We start from the raw sequence: 17,870 nt of genomic DNA, 5'->3' as shown, positions 1-17,870 counted from the left end.
TTTCTTGGACACTGAGAGGAAATACAAATCGCAAATAAAAAATACACACAACCAGTTGATAATCAGATAAACGTAATGTATTTAATAACACTAATAAAGTATGTCGTAATTTTGACACGATTTAATAAAAAAGTTAAAATACTTAGCTGCTAGCTAGTCAATGTGTAACGTAACAGCTGAGGTATTGCTACTCACCTTCAAAGTTGTGGATGTAACTTGAAATGTACAATCGAAATCCTTTTTCACGCTTGCAACCGGGTGCAGGTGAACACTGGTCGACAATCCTGTAGATGTCATTCACGTCGATTTTCGGGAGACCTTGTAGACAACGGGTGAAGTATGCCATCTTTCGCAATCAAAATATGCCGTGACGCTGCTATAGAAGTCGCTAGCCGGAAATGGTCGGCCTCACACTCAAGGCGGCGGAAGTAGAACTCCTTAGTTACGTGCACGGAGCCTATTAGTTATTGAAACGGGCCACCAGATCCTTAAGGCCGGCTCTGCATGTTGTACAGTGTTAGAGACAGTAATTTACTTTCGTATGCTTCATGGCAACTTTAAATAAAGCTGCATTGCAGGACCTTTTAAGTGTGTGCTGTAATATGATTCCATATATTGTTTTCATGCGTGTTTACAAACAAGAACGCGTGATCTCACGTAATGGCGGATATCTGTTACCGGTACATGCTATACAGTGTTAGACACAGTAATTTACTTTCGTATCCTTCATGGAAACTTTCAGTGAGCCTGTAATATGACTCCATATATTGTTTACATGCAATGCAATTCCATACAATGCGCTTTATGAGCGCCGCGTTGTTTACGCGAAGACGCGAGCTTGCGCACGTGGTTGCCATATGCGATGTGTAGTGCTGGGCAGTAGCTTCAATACAAGTAGCGAAGTTAGTAGTTTAACTACATTTTTCAGTAGCTTGGCGGTAGCTTACCCAGGTAGCCAGTGCATTCGGGCCAGATCCGGCTGAGTGTCGGCGCACACGGCTGTGTTCTGGCTGCGGCTTACCAGCATTAAGCCAGCACTGGCCCAGCAAAAGTTGCCAGATTCGGCTAGGCTGTGGATATGCGGATTTGGTCTGATTTCGGCTGACAAATGGCATATTTTCCACATATTGGCTTTCACATTTCACATTTGTTGTAATAAAAATATATTAATTTAACAATTGATATGCATATAATTGTTTCTATTTAATGTTTTGATAATTGTTTTTAGTTTTCCTGATTAATGGTAGCCTATGTCAATAAGTGAAAAGTAGTGTCAGGAAAAGTTAAGCTCAGAAATTTTTCCCTAATAAAATAAGGGAAGGGGAGAAGCATATTTTAATGTTAAGAATATGTTTGTAGAGGCATAAAGTGCCATTAGCCTATTGAATGTATCTGGGCTATTAAGTTTATACTGAAATATTTTCTATGTATGTAATATTTCAACAAACACATAATTTATTAATTAATGGTCAAATACTAAATTGAGATTTTATTAAAAAAAATTAATAAGCTGTAAAGCTTGTCAATTTGTTTACTTTATTACAACTACAATTTTTCAGCCCTTTTCCAGAATTTGAACTAATTTGATCATAAAGATTGATCTATTTATAATTTATCGATTACAATTTTTAGACAATTAAAGCTGGTTAAAGGAACTTTTATTTTGGAAAAAGAACTGCTGCTGTTTCAAGACATGCGCACTAGCTGCGACATCTAGTGACGACATTTACCGGGCTTTAACGGTTGTTGCTGCATGAAGTCTGCTGCAATTTCTCTGAGGTAAGACTTTTTGGAAGTTATTTAACATAATTTTAATGCATAAAATATTTATACTCTGCACATATTAGATAAATGTAAACTTCATTTAAAAGAAGGACAAACTGCTGTGACTGATATAGTATACGCAATTTTTTAAATGACCACAATCCCACTTCAACAAATGTGTAAATTAGCATTTGAATTTATTATTAAAATACTGAAGTATTTCTAGATAAATTTGAGTCGAAAAATCGATTTTTATCATTTATCTGACAAGGAGAATTCGGACATAAGAAATTAACTTTGCTCAGTTTAATGAACTTACTTAAACAGTAATATTTCGTTTAGCAAAACAAACAAATTATATTTCGCAACTCATAAAACTGGTCTGAGGATTTGCCTCAGCAGTCTATGCAGCAGGCGGGAGTAACTGAGGGATCGTGAAGCTATTCTGCTAAACTCTCGTAGCCACCTCAGCCAGTTCCGCTATTATACAGTTGACTGAGGTAATTTTTTTTACCAATGAATAACTTTGTCTGGTACAGAAAACGTTTACATTTCACAGAATAGAGAGCATTGCAGCTACAGGACACAGCTGGTAGTTAAACTTCTTTACTTAAAGTGCACCTGCAGTAAAAATATTTCCACCCCAGATAGCAATTGACATCTGGCCCAGATGTGGCCCACATCTCCCACATTCATCTGGCTCACATACCGCGTGGAATGACGGCGATGACTCAACCGGAGTGCGCTGCCAGAAGTCAGCCATAACCATGCCAGATATGGGCCACATTTCAGAAATGGCATGGGCCACATCAGGCCCAGATGTCAGTCACTCCACTGCCATCTGGGCCAGATGTGACCCATGCCATTTCTGAAATGTGACCCATATCCGTCCCAGTTATGGCTGACTTCTGGCAACCGCACTCAGGTTGAGTCATTGGTGTCATTCCATGCAGTAGCGTCTTCTAAGCTGTGGCACACATCTACTCTTACTATATGCTAATTAACCTATAGTTAAGAAAAAACTAAAACTCATAGTCAAAATTTCTTTATTAAACATTTAAAAAATCCAATACAGATAATAATTTATAAATAAACATAATTATATTTGTCAAACATGTTAGTTAAATTAATATGTTATATAGTAAGATATACTGGAACCCATAGATGCATGTGCGTTGCCACAGTTACACACCTGGCCAAACTTAAAGGGTTATTTCATCCAAAATGAAAATTATGTAATTAATGACCCTCATGTCATTCCAAACCCGTAACACCTCCGTTCATCTTCGGAAACAGTTTAAGATGTTTTAGATATGTGTATACACGATCAAATATATACTGTACATCATCAAAGTAGTCCATGTGATATCAGTGGGTCAGTTAGAATGTGTTGAAGCATCGAAAATAAATTTTGGTCCAAAAATAACAGAAATTATGACTTTATTCAGCATCGTCTTCTCTTCCAGGTCTGTTGTGAACCTCGTGCACAACACTGGAGTGACGCTGCTGACATGTTATCTTGTTTGCCCAAGCTTTTTCTTGTTCCCAAGCTTTTTTTACAGTCTGAGGGAGACGCACGCTATAAACAAAACAATCTTCACAAACATGTCTGAGGATAACACGTCAGCAGCGTCACTGTGCACGCTGTTTTTATTACCTTTCTGGAAATGGACAGTATACCGTACAAACATTTTCAAAGATCTGTAGCTAAAATTGTAAAGCTTAATTTTACCCAGTAACATTAGATCAATGTAATGGTTGAAATGCTTTAGCTATGATTTGATCTAAGGCTATTTACTGGTTATTTATTTTGTTTGTTATCAGAAAAAAAAACTGCTCCAGAGATACTCGGTTGTTATTGAATCTATGTGGAGGTCTACCCGAAGTTAAGTTTGGGCCATGAAAGTGATTTATGTTGTTGCCACTGAAACCATCTATATTAACACACAAACGTACAACTACCATCTCCTTACATACAAAACTCTGATATAATACTCAACATTTCTTAAAGGCTTCCTGTTGATGTTTGAACTGTTTTCAAACAGACAGAGCGTAGCTAACTCCTCCCCCTCCCTTCCGTGCTTTCATGAACGCGCCCAACCCCCACCCCCAAATCCTTCTTGTCGTTTATTGGCTGGAACACTTTGTTATGGTTTCTGTTTGTAGGTTTGGCCATTTGTTGATATTGCCGTTTGTGAAGCCTGGGCTGTCTACAGAGATCGCGTTTTTTACAGTTTGATCAGCGGACAGGCAGCAAGCAAGCTGCAACCATGTCTTAACCCAGTGCTCAATCTCTTGGTCTCAAGCAGATAGTTGCTATTAATCTTTTTCTTCTGACTGCAGCTACGATGACAAATGTAAACAGTGAGGTAGAGAATAAGTATAAAAAAATCTAACATTTATAGGGTATACACATATTAGCTGACACCAAACATGAATAAATAACATTAGTTATTGTCAAAAAGACTTACCAATAATCAGTTTTTAGTGGTATAGTTTTCAGTGGTGTCCTGTAATGCCGCATTCTCATTGATAGCCTGTCAGACTAACTGGAGAAGTATGTAGTTTGTGAGCAGGAAGTTCAAAATTCTTCAAAACACTGTCTTTAACTGTGGTGCCTCCTCTCAAGAATAAATTGTTTTGAAATCTGTAAAATTTAATGAAAAATGAAGAAACGAGTCAAATCTCATTTTTGAGAGGAATATAGACAAACTGTGGGGGTAAAACTGATAGAGTTCCTTTGAAATACTTGGACAACTTGCACAGAGCTTTTGTGACACAGTTCTGTTTTAAAATTAAAGGGGAGCGCAGGGCAAAGCCTAATGCTTTTTGTTTTTCTCAATAATTCAAAACATACATACATACATATATCCTATATATTAATTACATCTTAAAGGTAAGATAACCTCACAGTTGTTTTAAATCTCAAAATGTAAGATGTTTTATAAGTAAAGTTGATTGTTTCAAATGTGACATGTATTGTGTATTCAGAAATGTATACTTTTTTCAGCAAATTTGATGGTTTACTTCCAAGATTTATTTAGTAATGATGAGGAATTTCATACTCATATAATGATAGTTAAGTGTAACTGGCTTAATTCAGTAATATATTATAAAAGTATTTGTGATTATAATAATAGCTAACTAGCTAAATTAATGTAAAATTACTAAAGTTACCGGCCCGTCATACTAGTCATTTGCTCTCAAAGTTTAGGTATACTTCACTTTCAGAGTGGGAAAGTAAAGTAACTGCATTTAGAGGCAGACAGCGCTAATTCTGTAATCTCAGTTTCACTTTTGCGTGCTCAGGGCTTTCCACACATTCACTATATTATTTAATGATATATAAATAGCATAGATTTTTTTTACACATTTTCTAAGGGTGTACCTACATTATATGAACCCTGTATGAAATGTAAAACTTTAGCTGTCACTGTAAAACACTCTGATATGTGCAGATGAGTGGGGGAGTGGGGACAATCGTACTCTGGTACGGTTCGGTCTGTTTAAGTATGATAAGTAAGTGCACCCTAATATAACTTTGTGCTCGTCTGAAAGAAGATGATCATATGTATTAACATGGATTAAATCATGCAGAAATTTTCATTATTCTGTGAACTATTATTCTATTATAATAGACTATTATTTTAACCCTGGAGAATCCACGGGTCAAATTTGGCCAATGTTAATCAATGTTAAGAGAAGGGTTCTTGGGTTCTCCAGGGTTAATTTTCTATTCATCCAAAAATCCTGAAAAACACTAAAACATGAAGCAACACAACTGTTGATAATCAGAAATGTTAATTGAGCAGCAAATCAGCGTATTAGAATGATCTCTGAAGAATATTGTGACACTGAAGACTGGAGTAATGATGCTAAAATTTCAACATTAATCACAAGAATAAATTACAGTTTACAATATATTCACATTATAAACAGCTTATTTACTTTGTGATAATGTTTCACAACATTTCTGTTTTTACTGTATTTTTGGTCAAATAAATAATCACAAGCTTAAACTTTTGAATAGCAGTGTATAAGTTTGAGGTTTTACTTACTAGTCATATGGTTCAGAGATGTTTTCTGACACACTCTTAGAACGAATGTGTTAAAAACAACACATTAGTGTTGATTGTGGGACGACACACTAAATGCGTTGTCCCAGAATTCACCCATCACTGTGTTATTATTGAAACAACACATTTTGTGTTACTTTTAACACAACTTGTGTTATATATTAACACAAAATCAACACAAAATGACACATAATGTGTTAAAATTACACATAATGTGTTAAAAGCTTAACGCACAAAGATGTGTAAAATATTAACACATCCTTTCTAAGAGTGCAGGTCTGTTCCAACCCTACTGCTCGGCCATTAGCATGGACAAATCTACAAACATAACATTCAATCTGTCACAGAGAAAACAATATATAAAATATGCAGTGTAAGATTTACTTATTTAATATTGCTCACACAATGCTACTCACGTTTAGATGTCAACATCTTAAAATAACTGTGATAAATGTGGAAAATTTGAAAAGCAGTTTTCTACACCTGTCTGCAACTCCCTTCAGAAAATGTTGAAATCTTGAGCTTCTCTTCTATTATAGAGGGTTTTTGTCACTCCTGAAATCAGAGAACAACATGTCTGTATTTGTATACGATAAAACATACGTACTAACGTTAGTAGCTTCAGCACTCCGTGCAATTTAACAAGGTTTAGACGTTACAGTACATCGCATATTTAGACTAAATAAATTTGCCTACTTCCAGTCATGCACTGACAAGTTAACAAAGACTTTGAAACCTCTCATCTATGTTTTCAAAAGCCCAAACGTTCACAAACAAGAGCAAAAGCTAACGCTTATAGACGGTTTCAGCAGTAACATACATACAGTAAAGAGGCTTTTGTGGAAAACACGTAACTTCCGTTAAACTCTGCTAAGCAAAAATAACAACAAAGTCCTAGCTTATAACAAGCAAATTAACAACACGTATATTACATTGGAAACAAAAAAATTATTTTCGACGAGTTATTTTTTCAAGAAATCAGTTTAGCAAGTAAACCAACAGAAACCGGAAGCACAGTTCCGACCGCATGTGCGGAAACATGCTGGGATGGTAACGAACTTTTCTCAAAGACACAAGCCATTTATATGAGGTAAATATATAACAAAAGCGTGTCAACAACAGGTTTTAGTATTATTTGTGTGATTTGATGGACTAAACTTACTTGAAAACAGCGAAGAAACCGCGGGAGACGGAGCTAGCTGTCCTCGTGCTCCTTCAGTTTCCATGGTAACTCCCTTCGTGATTTAAAGGGGCAGGACATGTTTCGCGTGCACAGCATAGCCATTGGCCTATTATATACATGGTAAAGCCTCACACCATTTACATAAATAAACATCTCTGGAATTAGAACAGTACATAACACTTTAAAATATCTTTAAATTGTTTATAAATCGTAAAAACTTATTTGGTTGTTCTGTGTAGTACTATTCATCATTGCCCCACTGCAAAGTGACACATCTGCATGTGATAGTGGGACGATTTTGTATTGTTTTACACTTGTGTAGCACTTTCTATTTATTCTACAATTTGTTTTTTAATCTTTGCTTTTGTTAAAGATGTACTTTATCCTATTCTTAAAGGTCACATAACATTTTTCTGCTAAGCTGTAAAAGGTTAAATAGTTCACCCAAAAATGAAAACTCTGTCATCATTTACTCACCCTCATGTTGTTACAAACCTGCATAAATGTCTTTGGATCCCATTCACTTCTATAGCAGGAATTGGAAAAGTAATACTATGGAAGTAAACGGGGTCCACGAACAGTTTGTTTAAACTTGAGTAGCCTACCTATCGAATAGTAGTGTGCATCCTTCAAATCTTTTATATCAGATTTATAAAAGACAGATCAGTTGTTTACAAAAAAGAGGAGCTCCTTGAAATAACTGTTATTTTTACCCATTCTATCAAATTTTAAGCTACAAAGAGCAAAACTAGTTTTAACTTGTTTATAACTTGGCAAATGACCATGGAATAAGTGGGATAATCAATGACTTGCTGTGGATTAAAGGATTTTAAATGGGGTTTGGGGTTCTTTGCCTCAGCGTTGTGCATTTACAAGTCTTTAATGCAGGGCAAGCAGTTAATTTACATTAAATATGCAGCGGGTAAAATTTAACTCGTCACCATTTTTCCTCAGTTACCATATATTTCTAAAGGTGTTATTGACATTAAATTTTCACCAGATGTTGCACATAAATGTAACATTTTTAGCTGACTAAAACAAGCTGTTCTGTTACAGGGCTCAACGCAAATAATTTTTTATACTGGCCCGGTCGGGCCAGTGGTTCAAATTTTTCACTTGCCCTGCCAAAATTTTCACTGGCCCCAATAAAAAATGTCAGTGTCACATATTTAAAAATAATAATTTAAAAGTCAAATATTGTATACATATAAAACAGATATGTTCCAATGAAAAAAAGGCTCCCAACTTTTCTGCTTTACCTGTAAACTGACAGCAAATTGTGCTAAATATTGCATAGTTTCTTTCATCGTGTTTTACCCAAGTAAATGTCTGCTTCAAAGATGCTAAATACATTGATGAAAATATATTTTAGTGACTGAGGGTGAAGCACTGGCCCGATCGGGCAAGTGACAATACTTTTTACTTGCCCGAACATCTCTCACACTTGCCCCGGGCCACAGGGCAGTCCTTTATGTTGAGCCCTGTGTTAATGGATTATCAAAAAATTGTCGCCTAGAATTCTTTGAGTTCTGTGCCAGAGTCCAAGAAGATCTGATAGACAAAGCTGTCTGATTATGATAAATATGGTTGAATTATTTGAGCCGAATATGAAGAAGCCTAGCCCTGTCAGATCTAGAAGAAAAATTACAATGGAAAAAATTCAGCTGCCTTCCTTTACATTTTAAAACCAATAAGCTAACCATGCAGCATATTACATATCTGGCCCATAAATAAACCGAAACACACATAAAAACAGTCTGATGTCAACATAACCATAAACCAGTAATATCTGGCCCACACACAACAAAAAGCCATCACTCATCCTAAACCGATTTGTCACACAAGGGCCAGGACTGGCCCAAACACAACAAGCCACAACTCACGCTAAAACCGGGTTGTCGCACTCAGCCGTATCTGGCCCACACACAACAATCCACAACTCAAACTACAATTGGCTTGTCGCACACGGGCCGTATCTGGCCCACACATAACAAGCCGCAACTCAAATTAAAACCCGGCTTGTTGCACACAGGCCGTAGCTGGCCCAGACATAACAAGCCGCAACTCAAATTAAAACCGACTTGTCGCACATGGGCCGTATCTGGCCCACACACAACAAGCCACAACTCACACTAAAAACGGCTTGATGTGTGTGGGCCAGATATGGCCCATATGGCCTTTGACGCCACCGGAACTGAGCCATATGTGACATAGTTGGCCCAGATGAGGCCCGGTAGTGCATGCTATCTGGGACCTCACCGTTGCACAACTTTATAACCGATTTCATCTATTGAAAGATACTTTGTAGAAAATGAGTGAACCTTAATTATGTAATTATTACTCAACACTATGTATCTATGATCTGTCTGTCTGTTATACAACTTAAAAACTTATTGTGATTGTTTTTGTCACATTTAGATTTCTCAAGATCATCAGTTTGGACAGAATTCATTTGAAGAATTAATGTAAGTAAAAGAACAGTATTGGACGGGGCATGGATATTTCTTGGGAATCAGTTTTGTTGCATTGTATATCTCAGGACTGTCTGAGGGGTCAATTGGGGCCAGAAGTATGATAGGGATTTGTTTAGGGCTACAAATATATATTACAAATAACAAGTCTTTAAAAAGTCTTTACATTAAGTAGTCTAAACTAAACTTTGATATGTAAACGTTGTTATGTAAACTATAATAACAAGATATTTTATTAGATCACAATTCCAGTTTATGGATTTGGCATTTGCAGTCATTTTGAAATATAAATATAATGGTAGAGAAAACACTATTATCTGTGGATGTGTGTGATTAAGAGTAAGGAAAACATACTTTTTTATATAATTGAAAATCTCAAAACAACCCTTAAAAACAAAATTGAGTTCTCTTTTGCTGCATCTTGCAAATATTACAATTTAAATAGGCAAGGCTTAAAAAGGTATAAAAATAATAATGAACTTTCTTGATAATACAACACTGGCACAATTGGGCATGTAACCGTTTTTTTTACCTTAGTGGTGTGCTCTTATTCTAGTACTTATGTTTCTAGTAGCTATGTTTACATGCAATAAATTAATCAGTTTGTAATCGTATTGATGGCTCAATCGTATTAAAAAGCTGTCATGTAAAAACCTTAATCAATACGACTGAGGTAGATTGGATGCAAATTTGAATCGTATTGAAAGGGGTGGTGTAGTCCAATCTGTGATCCGATCAGCAGGAGAAAAGTATGCATGTAAATGCGTGAATCGAAGTATTTTGTCGGGTGCAAAAATACATTGTGCATGTGCGCAGAAAATTTGTGCTCAAGTTCACGTCTTATATTTACCTCTTATTCGCTTTGGGGTGGCATTGCCAAGTCCTCTTTTTTTTCGTTCAGATTTGGGCTACTGTTTAAACTGTCTTCGCGAGTTGATTTTTCTGCGGGTCAGATATGAAAGGATTTTGTTCATTAGTTATTGGTATTTGGGCTGTGATAAGTCATTGGGATGCTTTTGGGCTAATTTTGAATGTCCATGGGGATGATTTTGATATGTGAAGCTGCCAACCCTGGCTGTGCGCTTGCACAGATGTTCGGTTTATATAAAATGTACATGAAAACAAACATTTTGAGGTGCAAACATTTAAACATGTTTAGGGTGCATGTAAACTGTATTGTTGTAACCTTTCATCGGATTAAATTCAGTCGGATTGACAAAATTTTGTGCATGTAAACATAGCCCTTGTGATGACAGTTTGTTCGAGGATAAGAAAACTGCCATCTAGGGTTTCAGAACGAAGCAAGAGCCATCAATATTATATATGTATTGTATGTTTATGTATATATACATAAGCAAGAAAATGTAATGGTTTTCTGAATAAATATACATAAATAACATAATGTGTCTAAAAATTATTACACAAGAAATTCAGATCTTTCATGTGTTTTTCAGAGCACTAGCAGGTTCCAATAAAGGCTGGAACAGAACAGACAGAAAAGGTACGGTATACTTTCTTTCCATGTCCGCCTTGCCCACGCACACATCCGTACCGTGTTGGACTTTAAGGCGTCCATTTGCATGTTCATAATTTAGAGGAAAGGCACAAGATACGAATATCTAAGTTCAAATATTTATTGATCAGATTGAAAAAGTTTAACAGCGCTGGGTCCTCTCAAGTAGCGAACAACCAGCTCAGGAAGTAACATGCATATTTATAAGATATGTGACGTCGATCTTTCTTCAGAAAATCTCCACCCACAAAGGCCGTTCCCCTCGTCCATCTGACTCCATCACCACACCCAATTTTAGCCTGTAGGCAAAGATGGACACACATAGACAAAGAAAAAAACAATCTGTTCTCCTCTCATCCCTGGGAGCCCTGCAGTTCTTCTCCAGTACTCCTCCACTTTAAATAGCATGTTATAATGCTTTCTTAAAAACAAATCATTAATAAAACATTCATTTATAAAAAACATAAGCTGTAAGATGAAAGTGATTATTATGAAAAACATATTTCAATATCATGACATCATTTCATTATTTGTAAAATTGGTTATATGAATAAGGCACACATTAACTTCTTTAGATAGATAAACACATATTAAATCTTTTACTGCAATACTACTTCTAAGCAAACACTTTAATCATTATTAAAAACCATCTTTTAGGAAAGAAAACACACACACACACAGACACACAGGAGATTCTGTTCTTCAAGGTTGAGCTGCCCTGCCCCCATTAAGTTATTCTGTATGCAACCTTCATTTCATTGGTTAATACAAATTTATCAAAGACAACATCTTATATTTATTACATCAATTATTCAATGATTAATACTGATTAAGTAAGAAATACATTGCATATTTTATCCTGTGAACATTAAGGCATTAGTTAATGACATAGTCGCCTGTTTGCTTTCCCCCTCAGGCCTCTCTCTTATCTTGATCAATACCAGGCGTAAATTCCTCAGCATATGCTCCTTGTAGCTTTTACACACATACAAAAACTGGTAACTCTCCACTCTCGAACATAAACACCTCATTTCTACATAATAGCTCAGTGCATATATGAAACACACAATGTTTATAGAATAAAATGAACAATTAAAGAAATATAAAAATGGAACAAAATCAATTTCCACAGTCCTTATTTGGACATCTTTGTAACTTTAACACTTTTAGCAATTAGCAAGATTGATAAAACAACATAAAAATCCCACAACCGCTTTAAAAAGTATATATTATTTACAGGACATTCACAAATTTAGAAAAAATGAAGAAAAGTAGCAGCTCCACCACTGCATTGAATATACTGTTCTGTATGAGTGTGCAACTCAGCGTTCCCACAACGCGCACGCTTGACATTTGTTCCTCAGACATGAGGGCTCGCGAAGCACGCACACAGCGCGCAGTCAACACATGCGTGATCACTAAACTAAGTTTTCTTTCTTGTTTAAGTGAACATAAACAGCTAGATGTGTCAGTATCAGTATATTAAAGCAGTGCAGTCTTAAAGCTGTTCTGGGTCTTAAAGTGACAGTAGCCTACTGCTTTCTGTGTCAGAAATGTTCTTTCCACCCAAAAATGAAAATCACTCACTTTTCTTAACTGAACAACTTTTGCAGCTGCACATTTAATTCATACAGTGAGGACTGTGCAGTGTTTTGTGTGTATTTATTGCTAATGTTAAATCATAGATTCTAATAACTAATATTTTTACATTTAATACAGATGCCTGAAAAGTAAAACAAGATGAGTATAGTGTTATGATAAAAAAACAAAACATTTGGTTGCTTGTCAGTAGCATTGTTGTAGTGACAGCCAAAATACATCGGCCTAGGGCTGGGCAATATGGCAAAAATCCATATTAAACGATAATGATATATATTTCCATGTAAGTTGTTAATGCTTCCAGCTTTAAAACAGTATGCCAACAATGACTGAAGCCACAAAAATAAGAGGGTTCATTTATATTTTAATCTGCGCCTCGTCAGTTTTTTAGCTAGCCAAACCACTTCCATATAAAGGAATTCGTGCTACCTTTTTGTCCACAATTTATCATCTTTGGATATTCGTTGCCACTTCCACTCATTTTTGTTTAGTTTTTTTGTTGTTGTGTCGAGTTTGCAAAGTAGGAAATGGACTTTGTACTACTCATGTGTATTACATATAGGCCAATGTATTTTGGCTGTCACTACAACAATGCTACTGAAAAGCAACCAAATTTTTAATATTTCCTCTTAATCATAATACTATACTCATCTTGTTTTACTTTTCAGGCATCTGTATTAAATGTAAATATATTAGTTATGAAATTGTCTGTCAACATGATTTTAACATGAACCTTAGCAATAAATACAAATAAAACACTGCACAGTCCTCACTGTATGGATTAAATGTGCAGCTGCGAAATGTATTCAGTTAATAGTAGTGAGGGGTTTTCATTTTTTTTGTGTAATGAACATTGAACACTCAAGACAGCTTTGAACACCCAAGACAGCTTTAAGACGGCACTGCTTCAATATACTAATAAACATACAGCTGTTTATGTTCACTTATACAGACCGCATACAGGGATGAGATTAACAGGCTGGCAGGTTGGTGCACTGAACATAACCTACTGCTTAACACCAGTAAAACTAAAGAAATGATCATTGATTTCAGGAAACACAAGGAGGAGGGGGGACCAGCACCACTGAACATCAATGGAGACTGTGTTCAACGAGTGTCCTCTTACAAATTCCTAGGCATACATATAACTGAAGACCTCTCCTGGGCTGTTAATACATCTGTTGTGGTAAAAAAGGCTCGGCAAAGACTCCACTTTCTTAGGGTACTTCGAAGGAACCATCTAGAGGAGAAACTGCTAGTAGCATTTTACCAGAGCACCATTGAGAGTGTTCTGTCTTATGGAATTACAGTATGGTATGCTAACTGTACAGTGGCGGACAGGGGACACCTGCAGAGGGTCATTAAGGCAGCACAACACATCATAGGCAGTCGCCTACGCACACTGGATGACATTGCTAGTACGCAGTGTCTCAGAAGAGCTAAGGCAATCACTGCCGACCGCTCACATCCAGGTCAACTATTGTTCAAACTTATGCCCTCTGGCAGACGATACAGGAGCATTAAGAGCAGGACAAACAGATTGAAAAACAGTTTTTATCCTTGGGCCATTAGGTCACTGAACTCTTAATATCTTAAATCATGTGCAATGGCAGAACATATTGTTGTTTCTCTTTTACTCTTTATATTTTATATTGATTTTAGTACTTTTATTACTTATCTATTTATTTATTTATTTATTATTATTATGCACTGGCCGGGTAGGCAATGTAATCTCATTGTATACAAGATGTACAAATGACAATAAAGATTCAATTCAATTCAATTCAATTCAATTAAACAAGAAAGAAAACTTAGTGAGCCCTCGTGTCTGAGAACCATATACGAGCTATACATGCTGGTAAACAGGCACGTCACCTTGTGGAAACGCACAGTCGCACACTCATACAGTACAGTATATTCACTGCAGTGGTGGATCTGCTAATTTTCTGTTATGTTTTCAGTTAATAAGATGTGCTTTTTGATTACTGAAATTTAATTTAACCAGAATCCAGAATAAAACGAAAAACACGGAATTTGAGAAAAAATTTAACTGAATCTGGGGAAAAAACAATAGGGCCATAGCTGTGCTAAAACCTGACTCCATTTGGCTTTTTTGAGGTCATTCAATTAAGGGTTCACATTTTTTTCACAAGCACTAAGATGTTTTTTGGTAGTTCTCAATAAAGACATGAAAGATCAGAATGTTTTTGTGTAATTATTTTTAGACACATTGGGGCGGTTTCCCGGACAGGGATTAGACTAGTCCTAGACTTAAACAGTTTTAAGAGCTCTCCAAACTGAAAACAACTTACACTTACATATCTTAAAATACATCAGTGCCCTTTGTTTTACCTCAAAATGCACACAGGTAATGTTTTTAGTAAGGCATGTTTGTTAAAACTAATTATATTTCCTAATTAAACTAAGGCCTAGTTCTGGATTAAGCTAATCCTGGTTCGGGAAACCGCCCCAATATGTTTATCAATGCCCTTGACTTAGATAAAGTTTAGATCGCATTTTATGACAAATTTGTTCAGAAAACTGTGAAATTCACATACTTTTTCTTGCCACTGTATATAAAGCCATTACAATGTTAATCTATGAAGCTATAAGTCTTCCAACCTAAAGTACCTGTCAATGTTTTTGAAGCAGAATAGCTTGTAGGTAACATTTAACCCTGGAGAACCCACGGGTCAAATGTGGCCAATGTTAATTGATTCTAAAAGAAGGGCTCTTGGGTTCTCCAGGGTTAAACTAACATGCTTGCATTTACCTAATTAAATAATTTTGTTTCTTTTCAAGAATCTGTCAGAAGAAATTCAACTACTGTTCGTGCACCAGATGGTGAAGTAGAAAAGTTCGTAAAAACTTCTGCAGCTTGCATCTGACAGAGATGCAAAAAGAATAAGAGAGCGGGCCTGAAAACAAGCAAATTCAAGGTATTTCAATTGTTGATAAAGGGATAGTTCAATAGATATTCTTTCATCATTTACTCATCCTCATGTTGTTCTAAATCTGCATGATTTTTTCTGATGAACACAAATTAAGATGTTTTGCGTAATGATGGTAAAAACACAGCACATTGTAACCATTGACTTCCATAGTAGGAAAAAGTATTTTGAAAGTATTGTGATATATGATGAAGAAAATATTTTGATAAATGATGGTTAGCACACAGGTGACGGTACCCATTAAATTCCATCATATTTTTTTATTCCTTCTATGGAAGTCAATGGTTACAATCTGCTGTGTGTTTACCATCATTACTCTAAATATCTTCTTTTGTGTTCATCAGAAAAAATTCATACAGGTTTTAAGGTAGGGTAACACATTTTGAAAAATGCTAACGGTAGCCGCCTAGTAATGAAATCACGATCCCACCCTTAAGTCAAATTGCCATCCAAAGTCACGCCTCTTTCAAAACACATGAACATGCACAGATCAGACGGTCACATTTCATGTCTCATTCACCAGTGAGAAAACTTTGCAGTACAAAGTGAATAACACTTCCAAAATAACCAACATAAACAACTGGTTTATATCAGAATTAGTTTAAGCACACGTTCGGTTGTGTAGACGTAGTAACTATATCGTTATGCTAATCCGTAAACGAACACAAATTTCATAAGCAACACAATGTTTCATCAAAGTAGAATATCGAATCCATCTCAATACAAACATATCGCGTACCTTACCAAAATAAACAACGACCCTTTTAGACCCTTTGCCTCCTGCAGCTGTTTGCATCTCGTGGTAAAGCAGTAAAGTTACCGATGTTAATTTGGGTTTTTGCTCTTTGCCGATCCAGGCAGTTTTTGCTGTTGTTGTTATAAAAGATGGCTTTCATTTTGTGCCTCCTGTACAGGTTGTCAATTCAGCAGAAAAGTTTGCTGTTCTCGCTGTTTACAGACAGGAGGTAAGCGCATGTGAACACGCAGATGACTTATGGTGTCTGCGTAAGGGCTGGGCAAAAAAATTGATTTTCCGATTAATCGTTTTTTAAAACGTGGTCTAATAAAAATCGATTCTCAAAGAGCAGAATAGATTTTTTTCTTTCATATTTATTTCCACAAACATTGAACGTAAGATTAACTTTAATCTAATTACTAGTCTTCTTCAACGTTAGTGTTGTGGCTTTTAATTTTTTTATTAATTACACACTTGTAAACTGCTGTTCACTGTTCTTTTTTATTAATATAGTATTTGTATTAAATCTATATTCATTGAGTTGAATCGAGAATCAAGTATAAAAACCTACCCGAGAACCAGAATCGAAAATTGAATCGTGAATCGGAATCGAATCGATTTGATAGCTTGTGAAGCGAAATCGAATCGATCTGGAACATCTGAATCGATACCAGTCTGCATGGACTCGCTGCGCGGTGGGCAGTCAAATTATGCTTACGTATGAGGGACAAGAAAAGGAAACGTCCATTCGGACCGAAATTTATGATTGGTTGAACATTTTTTGGTCCTACGCCTTTCACATATGACATAAATTCTACAAATACATTTAAACAACTTAACACAGTGATTGCTATCAGGATGTGAGGAGACTTTTAACCAGCATAACTAAAAATCTTTCAGGATCAAATCTGTTACCCTACCTTTTAAACAACATGAGGATGAGTAAATGATGACAGAATTTTTATTTTAGGGTGAACTATTCCTTTAACATTTACCCAAGTTAACATTAATGCATTCAGTCTATCTGATGAAGTAACCATGAGTCATTTTCTGTTCCCCTTTTATCTCTTTTCTCTCAATCTTTCCTTCTTTTAGGGTACACTTGAGGAGTGTCCAGATGTTTATTAATGTTTTATTAATGTAATGTTATGTTTCAAATAAACATGTAAACATACTGTATATTTTTCTTTTTTTTAAAACACCTACAGTAAAGTGTGACACTTAACACATTAAAAGCATCACAAACATTGAGGATAGAACTTCTAATGTGCAGTTTAACTTTTTTTAACTAAATATAATAAAAGTTTTTTTTTAAGAAGGGATAAGTACATGACATCTTAAGGGCTAAGGTTATAAAATAAAAAACACTTTAAAAAATAATTCGGGCTAGTTTCGGCTGAGTGTACATTTTAAGCTGGCATGATTCTGGCACTGTGCTGGCAGTGTCGGCTGACTTTAAGCACCCGGACATGGGCCAGTTTCGTCTGAGTGTAATGTTTTAGCTGGCGTGATTCTGGCACTGTGCTGGCAGTGCCGGCTCACTTAAGGCACCCGGAAATGGGCCAGTGTACTTGGGC

General features: G+C 36.0%; 3 long non-coding RNA genes across 3 annotated transcripts; 1 reads left to right on the top strand and 2 right to left on the bottom strand.

Annotated features, from left to right (window-relative positions):
* Positions 1-1,550: 1,550 nt before the first annotated feature.
* LOC135747201 (uncharacterized) lies at positions 1,551-17,488 on the top strand. Its single transcript, XR_010531774.2, has 5 exons — positions 1,551-1,779; positions 9,442-9,488; positions 10,949-10,995; positions 15,409-15,545; positions 17,389-17,488. It is a non-coding gene; the product is annotated as an uncharacterized lncRNA (long non-coding RNA).
* LOC135747219 (uncharacterized) lies at positions 4,095-5,852 on the bottom strand. The gene is made up of 3 exons (XR_010531802.2): positions 5,823-5,852; positions 4,236-4,411; positions 4,095-4,107 (listed from the first exon to the last, which is right to left on the bottom strand). It is a non-coding gene; the product is annotated as an uncharacterized lncRNA (long non-coding RNA).
* On the bottom strand, positions 6,114-7,249 carry LOC135747211 (uncharacterized). The gene is made up of 3 exons (XR_010531794.1): positions 7,003-7,249; positions 6,257-6,395; positions 6,114-6,158 (listed from the first exon to the last, which is right to left on the bottom strand). It is a non-coding gene; the product is annotated as an uncharacterized lncRNA (long non-coding RNA).
* Positions 17,489-17,870: the final 382 nt, after the last annotated feature.

This window comes from Paramisgurnus dabryanus, chromosome 1 (assembly GCF_030506205.2).
Source record: "Paramisgurnus dabryanus chromosome 1, PD_genome_1.1, whole genome shotgun sequence".
In the NCBI taxonomy this organism is placed as follows: domain Eukaryota; kingdom Metazoa; phylum Chordata; class Actinopteri; order Cypriniformes; family Cobitidae; genus Paramisgurnus; species Paramisgurnus dabryanus.
Note: the sequence above shows the minus strand (reverse complement) of the source record. Positions and strands in the feature narration are given on the sequence as shown.